The following is a 19,200-nucleotide window of genomic DNA, read 5'->3' as shown; positions in this document are numbered from 1 at the left end:
CTCTGGCTAGTGATCCATCCTCAAGACCCAGTAACCCAGAGGATTTTCGGTGGGAAAGGTGTCCAAGTCAGATCTTGCCCCTAGGTATTCCTGCACCATGTAAAACAGACGCTGGTGATGGTTGCTGGAACCGATCATACCTTGGGGCTGCGGACTAAAAAATTGTCTGAACGCATCGGTCAGACGGCCACCTTCTCCACCGCTCCTTCTTTGACTGACTGAAGCCTCAGCAACACGTTGTCCAGGAACATGAGTTTGTAACCTCCCAGTCTCTGGGAACGCATTGCACAGACCTTTCTGCAAGGCCTCCCGAAGATGTTTCATCCTCTGCTCCCTCTGCGATGGCAAGATAAGGTCCGCAACCTTACCATTGTAACGTGGATCAAGGAGGGTTACCAGCCAGTATTGATCCCTCTCCTTGATACCAAGAATACGAGGATCCTTCCACAGGCTTTGCAGGATCAGGGAGGCCATGCAGCGTAGGTTTGCTGAGGCATTCGGTCCGGAGTCCTCTGGGTCACTAAGGACGACATGATCCAGAGCCACCTCCTCCCAGCCACGTACAAGTCCATGGGTTTCTTGGGACTGTAAATTATCCTTTAAAGACTGCTGCTGATGCTGAGTGCCAGGCTCCACCTCCATGCTGACACAATCCTCCTCTTCCTCCTCCTCCTCCTCGTCCTCTTCCTGTGTGATCGGCGGGCATGCAGGAACACTGTCTGTATAAAGGGGGCCTTGAGAGCTAAGGAAGTCCTCCTCTTCCTGCCTCTGTTCTGCCTCAAGTGCCCTGTCCATTATTCCACGCAACGTGTGCTCCAACAGGTCGACAAGGGGGACAGTGTCACTGATGCATGCACTGTCACTGCTCACCATCCTCGTGGCCTCCTCAAATGGTGACAGGACAGTGCATGCATCCCTGATCATGGCCCACTGGCGTGGGGAAAAAAAAACAAGCTCCCCTGACCCTGTCCTGGTGCCATAGTCACACAGGTACTCATTGATGGCCCTCTGCTGCGTGTGCAGCCGCTGCAGCATGGCCAACGTTGAGTTCCACCTGGTGGGCATGTCACAGATTAGGCGGTTCTTGGGCAGGTTAAATTCCTTTTGGAGGTCAGCCAGCCGAGCACTGGCATTATATGACCTGCGGAAATGCACACATACTTTCCTGGCCTGCCTCAGGACATCCTGTAAGCCCGGGTACCTGCCCAAGAACCGCTGCACCACCAAGTTAAGGACGTGAGCCAAACAGGGCACATGGGTCAGTTGTCCCTGTCGGAGGGCGGAGAGGAGGTTAGTGCCATTGTCGCAAACCACCATACATGCCTTAAGCTGGCGTGGCGTCAACCACCTCTGAACCTGCCCTGGCAGAGCTGACAGAATCTCTGACCCAGTGTGGCTCCTGTCCCCCAAGCACACCAGCTCAAGCACCGCATGGCATCTTTTGGCCTGCGTACTTGCGTAGCCCCTTGAACGCCTACGGAGCACCACTGGTTCCGAAGTCAAATCAGCACAGGAAGAGGCCATGGAGGAAGAAGAAGAGGAGGGGGTGGAGGAGAGAGGTGTGGCAGAATCACCACTAGTATTATTTTGGAGGCGTGGTGGCAGAACAACCTCCAACACTACTGCACCCTGTCCTGCATCCTTCCCAGCTGCCAGAAGAGTCACCCAGTGCACGGTGAAAGATAGATAGATGCCTGCTGGACCATGAGTCAGCAGGAATATGCACCTTACCGCTGACCGCCCTGTCTAGCGAGGCCAAGACATGCCAGTAGAGAGCCGGAATCGCCTTCCCTGAGAAAAAGTGGCATTTGGGAACCTGCCACCACAAACTCACAGAAGGGGGCAGAGTCTACCAACTGAAAAGGCAGCAGTTGAAGTGCTAGCAATTTAGCCAAGCTAGCATTCAACCGCTGGGCATGTGGATGGCTGGGAGCGAACTTCTTTCGGCGGTGCAGCAGCTGGGGCAGGGAAATTTGCCTGGTACAATCTGACGTCGGTGTACCAATAGCAGATTGCCCCCAAGTACTTGGCTGTGACACACCTAATTCTACACCTTCATCCCTCTCAGTGCAGGTCTCAGAGAGGACTGAAGGTATAGTGGGGTTGGAGATCCCAACTGATGAGGAGCAAGAAGAGGTCCTCTTTGTTCTTTGGTGTGGGTCTTTTACGTACGCTTGCCAACGAACTGCATGGCAGGTCACCATATGTCTGGTCAAGCATGTGGTGCCCAAGCGGGAGATGTTTTGGCCACGAGAGATATGCTTGAGACATATGTTGCAAATAGCAGCGGTGGGATCTGATGCACTTGTCTCAAAAAAGGCCCACACCAAAGAACTTTTGGAATAACGCGCAGAGACAGCAGCACCCTGCACATGCGGTGTGATGCAGTCGGTGTGCTGCCCTTAAGCTTACCCCTGGAGGGCATCCTGCCTTGTTGGTGATGTGCCTCCTCCTCCTTTCTCCTATCAGGCACCCACGTGGAGTCAGTGACCTCATCATCCCCTCCCTCCTCATCACTGGAGCAAAGCTGGCAGTATGCTGCAGCTGGGGGAACATGACTGCCAGATTGCTGTCCTTCTTAGGCACCCCCTCTCTCTGGGCTCACGTTACTGCCTTCCTCTAGCTGGGTACCATCATCGGAGCCTTCAAAACGCTGGGCATCCTCCTGGAGCATGTACCCAACACTGTGGTCAAACAGTTCTGGGGACTCCTCAGGAGGACATGGTGGGGCTAGGGAAGGAGTGACTGATGCCATTGAGCCGAGGGAAGAGGCCACGTTGGCAGCTGCTTTGCCAGACAAAGTACCCCCCTGAGCCTGGGTGAGAGAAGATGAGGAGGATGAGGACGGCTTGGTCATCCACTATACCAAGTCTTCCACATGTTGCGGCTCAACACGGCCAGCTGCCGAAAAAAGGACAAGCGTGTCCTGTACTGTAGCTGCCTGCCTGTGGTATTAATAGGAGCAGAACAACAGCAATTGTCTCCAGGTAGCTCTAGGTGCAAACTGTGCAGAGGATGCACTACACTAACTGTAAATACTGTAGCTGCCTGCCTGTGGTATTAATAGGATCAGAAGAACACCACAAATTTTCTTCAGGTAGCTTTAGGTACACACTGTGCAGAGGACACTGGCTTTGGCCAATTATGGCTCTCTGTACAGACGGCGCTGTGATTGGCCAAGCATGCGGGTCATAGTGCATGCTTGGCCAATCATCAGCCAGCAATGCACTGCGATGCCGCAGTGAATTATGGGCCGTGACGTGCCATTCGAATTTGGCGCAAATGGTCCATATAGTTCGGAATTCGGCGAACCACCGAACAGGCAATGTTCGAGTCGAACATGCGTTTGATTCGAACATGAAGCTCATCCCTACTGTCCAGGGATGATACATTCCTCCTACAAACAGTACTGTGCAAAAGCTTTAGGCAGATGTGAAGAAATGATGTAAAGTAAGAATGTTTTGAAAAAAAATATATATTTTAATTGTTTATGTTTATCAATTTACAAAATGCCAAGTGAGCGAACAGGAAAAATCAAAATCACATCCATATTTGGTGTGCCTACCCTTTGGCTTAAAACCAGCATCAATTCTTATACTTGCACACTTTGTACACTTGCACAAAGTCAGGGTTTTTACAGGATTATGCCACGTACACACGATCGCACATTCTGACAACAAAATCCATGTTTTTTTTCCGATGGATTTTGGCTCAAACTTGTCTTGCAAGTCACACAAATCTTTTAGGAAATTCCGAATGTCAAGAACGCGATGACGTACAACACGTACGACGGCACTAGAAAAGGGAAGTTCAATAGCCAGTGCGCCACACCTTTGGGCTCCTTCTGCAAATCTTGTGTTAGTAGAAGTTTGGTGAGAGACGATTCACGCTTTTCAGCCTCGTGCTTTTCCAATTGTTACTGCTCTTCAGTTTGTGCTTGTGGGTTCGTATCTGGTTTTCAGTGCTTGCCCCCCCAAAGCGCACGTGAGGTCTGTATAAAATTTATTGAGTACTTTGTGGGTAGGGGGGCCATTGATATGCCAGAAAATGTTAAATAAACATTTAAAAAATACATTTTTTTTAGTTAAACTGAAATAATATTTCCTTTGATTTACTGCTTTTCTTTTAGCTGTCTCCTAGGTTCTCCATTGGGCTTTTTTTTTTAGCCATTTTCTTCAATAGTTCAAACGTAATTTATTTGATACATGAGGTGACAATCTCTTCTTCAGCGAACTATTATTATGTTGTGGGTCTGATACACACACACGCCTTGTTTTTGTTGTTAATGTATGTAATGCATCACTGTTAAAAATATACATCATTTTCAGCACCATGAATGAATTTTGGTGATGATCCACTTTGCACTACAAGTGCACTGCAAAAGTGCACTTGAAACTGCACTGAAAGAGCACTTGTAGTGCAAAGTGGATTTGCCTTTAGTAAATAACCCCCATTTCAGTGTAAACACCAATGTAGTCCAAAAAATGATATTGAGCATTGAAAGAAGAAGCCACACATTGTTGATTAGAAAACTTTTTACTCTGTGCACATTCACATTTGCGTTAGAAAATGGTTTTTGAACAAACCAACATATTTTAGTAATAACATTTTTGTTTTTGACAGTACAAATAGCCTTTTTTGTGTTAAAACAGGCATGTTTAAAACCATAAAACAATACACAACTCCGGAACTTACAAAGTTCAACTTTGACAAAGTGAAGGCAATATCAGACATTAGTATGTCCAAACTGTGTTGATCTTGCCTTCATCAGATGGGGTGATGTCACCCCTGTGAAAGCCAAATTTTGAAGATGCACACAAATTGAGAGTCAAATTGGGGATTTCCCTCCTGATCCCATGCCTAATGTCAACATGTGCTAGCTCCCATCATGGGGGATCAATGGACGTGTTTCGGGGGTGCAACCCCTTCTTCTCATCTACTTTAGTTGCGAGGAAGGGGTTGCACCCCCAAAATGCGTACTTTGATATCTCGTGATGGCAGATAGCACATGTTGACACACTGTGTGCATCTTCAAAATTTGGCTTCCTAATAAATATTTAAAATGTATGAAAATACTACAAATACAAACAAACTAGAAGAATTTTGGGGTTTTTTAGATTCTGCCTAAAACATCAATGGTGTTTTTGAATCTTTTTTCCACATCATTGATGTATTCCTTGATCATCTGTAAATCACGATTGCACACCATGATCTCCCCGATGAGGACCTGTGCACTTGCACTTGTGAAATACGAATCTTCTTCCACAACATCCACATCACCTGAAATTAAAACAATACATGTATTATAAATATGCAGGCATCCATCTATTACCTGAAGCTGTAGTCTCAGACACTCACCTGTTGTGGTCACTATTTCACCCACTTCATAAACCTCTCCTTCCTCCGCATCTTCCGGTTGTGGTGTGGGGATTTGCTTTTCTTTCAGGGGTGGGGGGCCCCTGGTGTCCTCAGATGTCCCAAGTCTTTTCTCCCCTATGTGAATATAAAAAATGTATACTTAACACACAGATATTTGAGGCCAGAAATAGTAATATGAAACATTGCTTGGAAGTGTTGTACAATTGTCTTTTTTGGCAGAGTTCCAAGCTGAAGACATTATTTTTTTTCCCTTTATAAAGCTGGAATACTTACCTTTTTAGTACAATTTTCACACATGGAGACACCCCTAGTATCCACTGGAGCACCTGTGTGGGACACCCTACAAAGTTTGTTCTAGTGTCCCACACTAGTGCTCCTGCATCCATATGTGTAAACAGCTGCTGAGTGTCCTCTCCTTACACTGAATCAAGTTTGCATTTCATTCTAGTACAAACCCATCTAGACAAAAATGTCATAAACTTCTTTTAATACAAATAGGATTGAACAAATGTAGTTAACCTGTATCTGCCAAAAACATCGTATTTGTGGGCGAACGAACGAATTTTACTATGAATGATTACTGTGCCCACGAACCTGAAAGTTGACATTTTAAACTGTACAACAGTAAAGAAAAGCACATGGAGGAGCATGCAAGTAATAATAATAATAGGAACAAACGACAAATACTTACTTTTTTGAAGAACTCTCTTGGTCTTTCTGTACTGATCCTGCTCCCTCAATTTCAGGTCTGACCAGCGTTTCCTCAATTGATCCTTGGATCGTCGTACCTCAAAATTCCTGTGCAGACTCACAACTTTAGCCATGATCTTGGCCTTTCTGACATTTGGGTTTGGGTAAGGTCCATGCTTCCCATTATAGTCGACCCTCTTCAAGATGTCCACCATCTCCACCATCTCTATAAAGGACATATTTGAGGCCTTAAGTCTCCTCCAGATCGGGACGTTCGTAGCTCCGGGCTTTCATCCTTGCTGCTCTCCTCTGCATGCACTTGCTCTTTCTCCGCCATGTGCTCCCCCACTGCGCCAAAAGACAAAGGGTGGGGAATAGACTAGAAAGAACATCAGGCGTGGGCGGAGTTTCACGCATGCGCAGTGTATATAAAGCGTAACACGCGTGCGTCGTACGTACGATCTGTGAGAGGAGGAAGGAGTATCGGAAGCGCCGATCGTTAGAATGAAGGTACAATTTTAACTTGGTGCATCAGTGACCTATACTGCTTATAGATTGAGGCCTATATTGGGACAAGATTAGGAGAGTTTAGCCTGACATTAAGGTTTGTCTTGCAGAGAAAATGGATCTATTCAATGATGAGGACTTTATTCCCATATTCATTGATATGTACAGGGAGCTGGCCTGTCTGTGGCAGGTAAACCACCCCTTTTATAACAATAAAACAAAGGCGAAGGAAACGCTGGATCAATTGCTGGAATTTGTGAAGCTGGTGATCCCCAGGGCAGACTTCCCCTATTTGAAGGCCCTAATTGGTGGCATGAGGAGCACTTATAATAGGGAGCACAAGAAGGTCCAGGATTCCCAGAGATCAGGAGCTGCAGCAGATGACATGTATGTACCCAGGCTGTGGTACTATGACAGACTGCATTTTCTGGCAGGCCAGACTGAACACAGGCCAGCACTCTCCAGTCTTCCTTCAAGGCTTCCTTCCACCTCAGCTTAGGCTTCCGACATCCAACCTGGGCCTTCCAGCCAGGAAGAAGTGGAGGAGCCCAGCTTGAGCCAGGTATAGCATTGTTCAACATATTGATGTTAACTAGATGTTATTATTGATCAGTAATTTCTGATTTTACAATGTGTTTTACATATCAATAGACAGTAGTGGCCACAAAAGATTGGGACAAGAATGAAAAATGCTGGGGTCAGAATGATAGTCTTTTTTAATTATTAACATTCAATTTGCAACAGTCATGAGCTGAAAATTGTGTGTGATTGATGAACCAAAAACTAAAACTATGTCCCTTTTTCATACACAGGGAAGTCTCAGCCAGGAGGAGGCTGTGGAAAGTGGCAGCCAGGAGGTGGCGGGGGTAAGTGGCAGCCAGGATGTGGCCAGGCCCAGTAGCATGCCCGAATCCCAGGTCCCTCCCCTTCGCCTTCCAAAAAAAAAGTCCCAGGAAGAGGAGTAACCTGGAGGAGGCAACACTTGGCCTATTTCGGAAGACTACTGCTGCCCTCAGGACCCCCCCCAATAATCAAGATGACTTTGCCTACATGGCAGCCTGCAAAATGCAGGAAATGGAGGAGGGCTAACGCCTCTTATGTGAGGAAGTTATGTTACAAACTCACAAGCCAAAGCCACATTTGTGAGTTCAACCATGGTCCTCCTCCACCTCCTGCCACAACTACAACACCAGAGCCACAGCCTGGAAGCAAGCGTGGAAGGAAGCGTGGAAGGAAGAAAAGAAAGTGATGGCCTGGGTTGTCTGGTCTGACAAAAGATGCAGGCTGTGGTAAGCCCACAGCCTGGGGACAGATATGTCATCTGCTGCTGTTCCTGATCTCTTGTAGTCCTGGACCGGATTGTGCTCACTATTATAAGGACTCCTCTAGGCCACCAATTTTGACTGTAAAATAATTGATGACTGCCCTGAGGTACAAAGACTTCGCAAATTTCACCAGTTTCTCTAGCGTTGCCTTCCTCTTTATTTTTTTATGACCCATAATAAATGGGTATTTATTTTTCACAAATACTTGCCTATGTGTTTTACTTCAAAAAGGACAGTTTGTTTCTGAGTAGGCAGGTACATTTCAAAAATACAATGTCAAATTAACAAGGGACACCAACACCAACCTCCTTGAGGTTAAAAAATACAAGATAATAATGGTGTTGTGGTAACTTGACACAAAACGAAAGAAAACATTATGGAGAGCACTATAAAAAAAAAAAAAAATAGGAGATCTTGATAAAAAAAAAAAAAAAACTATAAACAAAAATTGTAAACATTATTATGGAGATCTGATGAAAAAAAAAACAGTAAATATTCATGAGATCACGAGAAATAATAGAGAAATCAGTTTGTCAGAACTCTGTGTGAATATCAGCAGCAAAACAACTTCATTATTCTAGCATATAAAGAAGAAGAGAATGCGCTGCATTAAAAGATTTAAAAATTTGCAGCGTGACAAATGTGCTATCTCCATTACAAATGCTAGTTTTACCAGAATGAGTGCTTCTGTCTCCTACTTGATTCAGAGCACAGAGCATGTGTGGAACTTTGTGCGTCAGAATTGTGTACACACAATCGGAATTTACAAGAACGGATTTTGTTGTCGGAAAATTTGAGATCCAGTTCTCAAATTTTGTTTGTCGGAAATTCCGACAGAAAATGTTTGATGGAGCCTACACACGGTTGGAATTTCCGTCAACAAGCTCCCATCGAACATTTGTTGTCGAAAAATCCGATCGTGTGTACGCGGCATTAGAGTCAGGTGTATGGTTAACCAATTATACCACGCAGGTGCTAATGATCATCAATTTCATATGTAGGTTTAAACACAGTCATTAACTGAAACAGAAACATCTGTGTAGGAGAATAGAGGAACTGCCAAACTCTGCTACTAAGGTGAGGTTGTGGAAGACAGTTTCATGTCACAGGTCATACACCATGACAAGACTAAGCACAGCTACAAGACACAAGGTAGTTATACTGCATCAGCAAGGTCTCTCACAGGCTAAGATTTCAAAGCAGACTCCGGTTTCAAGGTTTGCCTATCAAGCTCTTTTGAAGACGCAAAAAGAAACGGGTAGTGTTGAGGACCATAGACGCAGTGGTTGGCCAAGAAAACTTAATGCAGCAGATGAAAGACACAACATGCTTACTTCCCTTCAACATCGGAAGATGTTCAGCAGTGCCATCAGCACAGAACTAGCAGAAACCAATCGGACCCAGGTACACCCATGTGCTATCTGGAGAGGTCTGGCCAGCAGTGGTCCCTATGAAAGAATTTTGTCCAAAAAGCCGTACCTCCAATGTGTAAACAAGGCTAAGGGACTCAACTTTACACAGAAACACAGGACCTAGGGTGCAGAAAAATGGCAGCAGTCGCTCGGGACTGATGAGTCAAAATTTTAAATATTTGGCTTTGCCAGGGGGCACTTTGTTTGCTGAAGGGCTGGAGAGTGGTACAATACGTGTCTGCAGGAAACAGTAATGCATGGTGGAGGTCCTTGGCAAGTTTGGGGCTGCATTTCTGATAATGGATTTGGAGATTTGGCCAGCATTAATGGTGTCCTCAGTGCTGTGAAATACAGGCAGATTCTTATCCATCATGCCATACCATAAGGAAGGCAAATGATTGGCTATAAATTTATTCTGCAGCCAGGACAACAACCCCAAACATACAGCCAATGTTATTGAGAACTATCTTCAGCATAAAGAAGAACAAGGAGTCCTGTGAGTGATGGCTTGGCCCCCACAGAGCCCTGATCTGAACATCAAGTCTGTCTGGGATTACATGAAGAGACAGAAGAATTTGAGGCAGGCTACTTCTACAGAAGATCTGTGGTTAATGCTCTAAGATGTTTGGAACAACCTACCTGCTGACTTCCTTCAAAAATTGTGTGCAAGTGTACCTAGAACAACTGTTTTGAAGGTAAGGGTGGTCACACCAAATATTGATTTGATTTGTATTTCTCTACTCTTCATTTACTTTCCATTTTGTTAAATGATAAATGTCAACTATTAACACTTCTATTTCAGAAAGCAGTATTCATTTACTGCATTTTTTTCACAACTGCCTCAAACTTTTGCATGGTAGTGTAGATACAGTTGAAGAGTACGTGTAGCCAAGCTAAGACAGTAAGTGTAAAACTGTCCGGATCACCAGGTGAAAAAAAAGAAAACAAATGTAGCTGAATTGTATTACACTTTTGTTCTTGGGTTTTGATACACTTTAACCACGTCAGTATCAGCCTGTTAACAGGCTAATTTCCAGTTTTCAATGTGGCCATAGTTTGACTAACAATTGCTCCATCATACAACACAAATCACAAATGAGTTTGATATCATTTTGTGAGACAGAGTATTTTTTAGTGGTTTTTAATAACCACATTTTTTTTTAATTATATACAGGAAAAAAAATTAAAACTTGTGAAAATAACCGTTTCACTTACTTTCTGTTATAAAACATAGCAAATAAAATGTGATCTCTGTGAATGGTCATTACAGCAATCACATAGTACAGAGCCATTTAGATTGGCTTTATAAAGAGGGCCTTTGAAAAGCCCTGTTTATAGATGGCTCCATTGCAGACATCAATGAGTGCACCTTCCACCCAAAGGCTATTTCTAGAGTGACAGTTATAAACAGAGAAATAACTGACAACTACTAAATTATTTTCAATATGGCAGTAGTATGGCAGTTCGGGCTCATGCACACAGGTCGTTTTAAAAACGCCAGTACTACAGCAGCGTTAAAAATGCGTGTTTTGCCACATTTTTACAATAGCGTTTTGCCGCGTTTTTCGGCATTAGTGTTTTGGAAGTTTTTTCATAAAAAACACTCCCTATAATATAAAAACATCTATGGCGACTAAACCCGGTTAAATGCAGCTTGAAGCATTTAGCCGCGTTTAGACGTGTATTTTGCCATTTTTCATTTTTACGATTTTTTTTTACTGCCACTAAACGCTTATGGCTTCAAATGCCTCTGACAGTTTATGTGTTCATGGACACATAGGCTAACATGGAGGGGCTTTTAGAGGCAGTTAAAAAAACATCAAATGCCCCTAACAGCAGCTGTAAAAATGTCCTGTGTGCATGAGCCCTTAAAGTTTAATTCAAGTTTACATTTAAAATGTACAATTCACTTAAAATGTATCCATAGCCAAGCTTTTGCTTGGAAGTTACAGCAGAGTCCCTAAAAGAATCTGATTAATAAAAGCGCCCAATTTCCAGATTCTACAGGATAGTTTGGGAACAGTAGGAACCAAGATATGATGACCATTCTATGGGCGGGGGAGAAGTTTGGTTACTGTACAATGATCATTAGGAGTAGAGATAGGCCGAACGCCCCCCTTTTCAGTTTGCACCAGAACTACGGAACAGAGAAAAAGTTCTGACCCGAACGGAGAACCCTATTAAAGTCTATGGGACCGAACTTAAAAAATCCCCATTTTGAAGGCTTATATGCAAGTAATTGGCCATAAAAAGGGTATGGGGGCTGGGTACTGCCCCGAGGGACATATATCAATGCAATGTGGGAGTTCACCGCTCCAAGACAATTACCTCTACTGGGATCAGCTGTCTCCACAATCAAGTTGGGTGCCGGCTCTGTTTGCAACAGAGACATAGAAATAAAAAAATACTATTGAGAAGTATCTGCCGGTTCTATACAACGATCCTATTAACCACTTTAAGACCAGCCTCGTTTTGGATTTTAGGTGTTTACATGTTTAAAACAGGTTTTCTGCTAGAAAATTACTTAGAACCCCCAAACATTATATATGGTTTTTCTTCTAACACCCTAGAGAATACAATGACGGTCATTGCAATACTTTTTTTTGCACCGTATTTGCGCAGCGGTCTTATAAGCGCACTTTTTTTGGAAAAAATTCACTTTTTTGAATAAAAAAATAAAACAACAGTAAAGTTATCCCAATTTTTTTTTATATTGTGAAATATAATGTTACGCCGAGTAAATTGATACCCAACATGTCATGCTTGAAAATTGCGCCCGCTCGTGGAATGGCGTCAAACTTTTACCCTCAAAAATCTCCATAGGCGACGTTTAAAAAATTCTACAGGTTGCATATTTTGCGCTACAGAGGAGGTCTAGGGCTAGAATTATTGCTCTCGCTCTACCGGTCGCAGCGATACCTCACATGTGTGGTTTGACCACCGTTTTCATATGCGGGCGCTACTCGCGTATGCGTTCGCTTCTGCGTGCGAGCTCGTCGGGACAGGGGGGGTTTTAAAAATTTTTTTTTTTATTTTTATTATTTATTTTACAATATTTTATTTATTTTTACACTTTAAAAAAAAAAAAAAATTGTGTCACTTTTATTTCTATTACAAGGAATGTAAACATCCCTTGTAATAGAAAAAAGCATGGCAGGACCTCTTAAATATGAGATCTGGGGTCAAAAAGACCTCAGATCTCATATTTACACTAAAATGCAATAAAAAAAAAAAAAAAAAAAAAAAATTCATTTAGAAAAATGACATTTGAAAAAATATGCCTTTAAGAGGCGTGGACGGAAGTGACGTTTTGACGTCGCTTCCGCCCAGCAGTGTCATGGAGACGAGTGAGCGCCATCTTGGCCTCACTCATTCTATACACACCACGGCAGAGGACGCGATCGCCTCCGCCGCTACCGACGGCTCCGGTAAGCGGCGGAGGGCACCGGATCGCGGCGGGAGGGGGGGGGCCCCTCTCCCGCCACCGATAAAAGTGATCTCGCGGCGAATCCGCCGCAGGGACCGCTTTTATCTGAAAGCCGGCCGCCGCACGAAAACGGGGATACCGGGGTTATGGCAGCTAGCTGCTGCCATAACAACGATATCCCCGTTCAAACTTAGGACGTACATAGTCGTGCGGCGGTCGGGAAGTGGTTAATGATTAGGTTCTGTCTAAAGGCATCAAATCAGCGTCTCCTAGAGCTCCCACTATTGGAGGGACATTGTCCCCCAGGCTCTATATGAGTAGACCTCACTGTTCAAATTGGTTAGAGTTTAAGCGATTGTATCGTTGTGGTGCCAATGGCTGCACGTGTTGCCCCATATACAACGGGGCGGGGGGGGGTATGATCTGTTCTATTTCTCTAAACAAGGATTTTAAGGTATCTACATTCATTAACTGTAACACTAAGTTTTTAGTATATGTAATTACCTGTGAACAGTGCTCCGTCCAATATGTGGGTCTTTTAGGCTTAGGGATCGGTTATACGATAATTTGTATGACATATCTAAAGACCACTCTACCAACGTAGCGTGACATTGGAATTTGTGTCATGGTAAGGATGTCAGTAGCCTACGTATCCAGGGAGTTGAGAAGATAGTGCTATCAAAAAGGGGAGGATGACAAGTTTAGATTACTCTGCAAGAGGGAAGTGTACTGGATATTCCATCTCAATACCAGAAGGCCCATTGGCCTCAACTTTGAGTGGGACATCTCACACTTCTATGAATGATTAATTATAATCTATCATCTAGGCTTTTGACACTGCACCCCCCCATTCCTACCCCCACCCATTCCCCCTCCCCCCCTTTCCCCCCCTACCTCCCTCCCTCCCCCTGGGTATTATCTATATATATATATATATATATATATATATATATATATCCTTTGCTTACATTGAAATTAGTAGGGGGGCGGTATAAGTGTTTAACCACTTCCCTACCCGCCCATAGTCATATGACGTCCCCAGATGGGATCTCCCATCCTGGGTGGACATCATATGACGTCCTGGGATTCCCGGGCGTCTAGGGGGCGCGCGCGCGCCGCCGGGAGCGCGCGCGCGCGCCCGCCGCGTTCCTCGGGACCCGGTGCGTGTGCCCGGCGGCCGCGATGTCCGCCGGGCACCCACGATTGCCCGTTAACCGGGCCGGCATGTGGATCTGTGTGTGTAAACACACAGATCCACAGCCTGTCAGCTCTGAGGAGAGCGATCTGTGTTCCCAGAACGGAGGAACACTGATCGTCTCCTCCCCTAGTGCGTCCCCTCCCCCTTCAGTTAGTAATCACTCCCTAGGAAACACATTAACCCCTCCCCGCCCCCTAGTGGTTAACCCCTTCACTGCCTGTAACATTTACACAGTAATCAATGCAATTTTATAGCATTGATCGCTGTATAAATGTGATTGGTCCCAAAAATGTGTCAAAAGTGTCCGATGTGTCCGCCATAATGTCGCAGTCACCAAAAAAAATCGCGATCGCCGCTAAAAAAATAAAAAAAAATTTTTTTTTTAAAAATGCCATAAATCTATCCCATATTTTGTAGACGCTATAACTTTTGCGCAAACCAATCAATATACGCTTATTGCGATTTTTTTAAACAAAAATATGTAGAAGAATACGTATCGGCCAAAACTGAGGAAAAAATGTGTTTTTAAAAAAAAAAATTGGGATATTTATTATAGCAAAAAGTAAAAAATATTGTGTTTTTTTCAAAATTGTCGCTCTTCTTTTGTTTATAGCGCAAAAAATAAAAACCGCAGAGGCGATCAAATACCACCAAAAAAAAGCTCTATTTGTGGTGAAGAAAGGACGTCAATTTTTTTTGGGTACAACGTCGCACGACCGCGCAATTGACGTTTAAAGTGCGACAGCGCTGAAAACTAAAAATTGGCCTGGGAAGGAAGGGGGTGAAATTGCCCTGTATTGAACCGGTTAAAAGGGATTTGATTGGAGGTCTGTTTGAGATGTCCCTATTTTGGGCCAGTTACATATTTAAACTGTGTTCCTTGATGGGGAATATTGTTGCTCGCGTAGTGCTGTACTATTTTATCTGAGTTTTGTTTGGCTCATTGTCTCTCTCTTGTTTCTTCATTTTTTTCTTTTTTTTGTTTCTTCCCTTTTTTTCCCCCCTCCCCCCTCCCTTTTTTCTCATTCCCTTTGCTAGACTGGGACCTTTAGAGATTAGAGTCAAACACATTAGTCACAATACATGCGATATAGTTCTTATAGTCAATTATCCATATATATTTATGCTATTTATGCATTCATGGTTTGCTGTATGGCCATGTTGCACCATGACACACCATTTCCAGTAGTGTTGTGTATTTTTTCATGGAGACATACCAATGTGTTTATATTTGTGTATTTTTATATGTTTCCCCCGATGTTTCCATGAAAATTATTTTTTCACTGCTTAGACATGTTCATGTCATTTGGTTTGATTACGTGGACTTGTATCGGGAGAGGTGTATGTACAGCTAATCTCATTGGCCACATGTAGTCCACTTTTCAGCAATGGGATGGGGGTGCCAAGATAGTTTATATTTTATATATTATATATTTTATATATTTATATAAAATGGGAAAACATAATAAAATAAGATAAGAATGTAACAAAAATTCAATAAAGGAGTAACGATATATTATCATGGAACAGAGGAGACTTTTTTGAGCGGCATCGGCAAGAGGTATATGTCACCCCCCCTTTGCTGCAGATCTTAGTGCATGTGTTTTTTATTACATATATAAAAAATATTTTTAAAATTGTATGTAATGTTTTTGTCTTTTGCACTTGTGTTTCTCTTTTTCATATGTAGAATTCCCTGTAAGGAGGTTTATTTTCACCTATTCAATGGTTAATCTGCAGGTTTGATGTTCACAATTAATATTCTACATGTTTTGCCTGTTTGTATATATATATATATCTGTGTGTATGTGTGGCACTCTAGCTATGATTAAGCACCATATATGGTGTGAAACATGTTAGATGTGCGGTTGGTCTGTATCTACATATGATGCTTTGATTCCATTTTTTATAAATAAAGGTGAATATTTGGAGTGCGGCTATCCAGCATCTATTTTTATTTCTTCGTACCAATGCAATGGTTTTACAGGAGTAGTGATTTTATGGTTCTTTAAGTGCAACAATAAAAATAAAAAAATCCTTTAAATATAGTACCTGGGGGATCCCCTTATGCCCCATACACACGGTCGGACTTTGTTCGGACATTCCGACAACAAAATCCTAGGATTTTTTCCGACGGATGTTGGCTCAAACTTGTTTTGCCTACACACGGTCGCACAAAGTTGTCGGAATTTCCGATCGACAACAACGCGGTGACGTACACCATGTACGACGAGACTAGAAAAGGCCGGTTCAGAACCAAGCGCGGCACCCTTTGGGCTCCTTTTGCTAATCTCGTGTTAGTAAAAGTTTGGTGAGAGACGATTCGCGCTTTTTCAGACTAGTGGCTTTCAGATCGTTTTCTGCCGTTCAGTTTGTGCTTGTGGGTTTGTATCTGCTCTTCAGTGCGTGCAGTCAGTTCGTATCAGAGTTTTCTGTGTGATCTTGCCCGCTCGTTGCTGTTTTTCAGGTCGCTCTTCACAGGCCTTGCTGTTCTTCAGTGCGTTCTGTTACTTCGTTCTGAGCAGCCGACCGTTTTCTAGCCATGTTTCGTATGCGTACTCCTCGTACAGTTCGTGCTATGCGGGGGGCTTGGTGTTGGGGTCCTGACCTTGACACAAGTCCAGTCCATGAACAGGGTGGGGAGGAGTTCATGGACCAAGAATTGGTTGCTTCAGCGTCACCAGTTCTCTCATATGTCTTTGCTCCGTGAGATCCGTGAGAATAATCCTGATGATTTCAGGAACTTTCTCCAGATGACGGACCCCGTGTTTCACCGTTTGTTGGCTTTGCTGACCCCTTATATTAGCAGGCAGGATACTTGCATGAGGCAAGCCATCACTCCGGAGCAGAGGTTGGTCGCTACCCTGCGGTATTTGGCCACAGGGAGAAGCCTGCAGGACCTCAAGTTCTCGACAGGCATCTCCCCCCAGGCTCTTCTTTGTGGACATTTACTGCTTGTGTTTGTTTGAGCTGACCCTGACAGAAATGTGTGGAGTCCAGAAAATGTCGTGATTGTGTACCCTTATACAAAGGACTGTTGGCTGTTATTTACTAAATGCAAAGACACTTTTCACTACAAGTGCACTTGCAACTGCACTGAAACTGCACTTGTAGTGCAAAGTGGATTTCCCCTTAGGAAATAACCCCCATTTTCTCATAAAACAACAATTACATCACCCCAAAAGTGTTGTAGCGTGAGACAATAATCCACACATTCTTGATGAACAATCTTTTTAATACCTGCACAATCACATGTGCATTTACCAAAGGTTTTTCTGACAAACCAACATGTTTGTTGTATAACAATTTTTGTGGTGTCATTATCCAAAATCAAAATGTGCATTTTATAGAAAACAGGCCTGTGTAAAACCAACAAGAAAGACACAAATCTTGATCTTACAAAGTTCACATTTGGTAGAACTGGAAGGCTATATCAGACATGAGTATTTAGGAACTGTGTTTGATATAGCATTCAGATGGGGGGAAATCACCCCAGGAAAAGCCAAATTTGGAAGATGCACACAAATTTCCCAATGTCAACATGTGCTATCTGCCATCAGGGGGGATCAAGGGACGTGTTTTGGGGGAGAAAGCCCTTCCTCACCGCTACTTTATTATTGAGGAAGGGGTTGCACCCCCAAAACGCGTCCATTGATCTCCCGTGATGGCAGATAGCACATGTTGACACACTGTGTGCATCCTCCAAATTTGGCTTTGGGAAAAATCACAAAAACATTTCGCACATTGTAGCACACAAAAGAAGAAAGTGATTTGGAGGGGTTTTAAACTCGCCCCAAAACATCAATTATGTTTTTATATTTTGGAATAACATCATTGATGTTTTGCTTGATGTTTTCCAATTGTAAATTACACCCCATGATCTCCCCGATCAGGATCTGGGCACTTTCGGATGTGAAATGATCTGGATCCACAACCTCACGATCACCTAAAAAGAGAGGAAACCCAAAATAAATTAGGTTTCAAAAAAATGCCACAATCCATCTCTTATCTGAGCCTGTGGTCGCAGACACTCACCTGTTGTGGTAACTACTTCCACCACGTCTTCATCCTCCTGCTCATCTTGTGTTGGGGGGATTTCCCCTTCTTCCAGAGGGGGGGGGCTCTGGTCTCCTCGGATGAGGGGTGTCCTCCGAGTCTTTTCTCCCCTATGTAAAACAAAAATGGTATAATTAGCACACAGATATTTAATGTCAGAACTATAAAGATGAAACATTGCTTGGAAGTGGGGTAAAATTGTCTATTTTAGCCGAGTTCCAAGATGTAGCTTTTTTAGTGCCCTTTGTCAAGCTGCAATACTTTACCTGTTTGGTAAAAGCTTCACAGATGTAGCCCCCCCCTATAGTATACACTGGGGCACCTGTGTGGCCCCCCTAATAAAAATGGTGTTCTTGTGTCCCACACTAGTGCTCCAGTGTCCAGATGTGAAAACAGCTGCTCAGTGTCCTCTCCTTACACACAATCTAGTTTGCATTTCATTCTAGTAACAAAGCCATCTACACAACCCAATTCTTTGAAGACAAGTATAGGGCCTCAAAATGGTGGCCAAATGCATATGGCCTAAACAATGGTATTTTATCGTCCGAAATAAAAATGTTTGATCCGAACGAATAATGTGCCCATGAACATGAAAGTTGCCATTTTAAACTGTACAACAGTTCCTAAAAGCACATGGAGCAGCACGAACGTCATAAACATAAAGAATAGGAACACAGCACAACTACTTACTTTTTTGCAGCACTCTCCGGATCTTTCTGTACTGCTCGTGTTCTCGTAATTTCAGGTCCGACCACCGCTTCCTGAGCTGATCTTTTGATCGTCGTACCCAGAATTTCCGGTGCAGACTCCTGACCACTTTCGCCATGATCTTGGCCTTGCGGACATTGGGGTTGGGGTAAGGCCCATACTTTCCATCATAGTCGGCCTTCTTCAGGATGTCCACCATCTCCAACATCTCCCCAAAGGACATATTTGAGCCCTTTAATCTCCTTCTGGATCGGGACGTTTCAGGCTCCAGCCTTTCCTCCTCCTCCTAATCGTTGCTACAATTAGCACGATCCTGCTGTCTATCCGCCATGTGCTCTTCCCCCACTGCGCCGAACGAAAAGGGGCGGGGAATAGACTAGAAAGAACGTCAGGGGTGGGCGGAGTTATACACATGCGCAGTGTGTATAAATCGTAACGCGCGTGTCTTACGTACGATCTGTGAGCGGAGGAAGGAGCATCGGAGACGCCAATCGTGCT

This window comes from Aquarana catesbeiana, linkage group LG10 (genome assembly GCF_042186555.1).
Source record: "Aquarana catesbeiana isolate 2022-GZ linkage group LG10, ASM4218655v1, whole genome shotgun sequence".
Classification (NCBI taxonomy): domain Eukaryota; kingdom Metazoa; phylum Chordata; class Amphibia; order Anura; family Ranidae; genus Aquarana; species Aquarana catesbeiana.
This window is presented reverse-complemented; position numbering follows the sequence as displayed.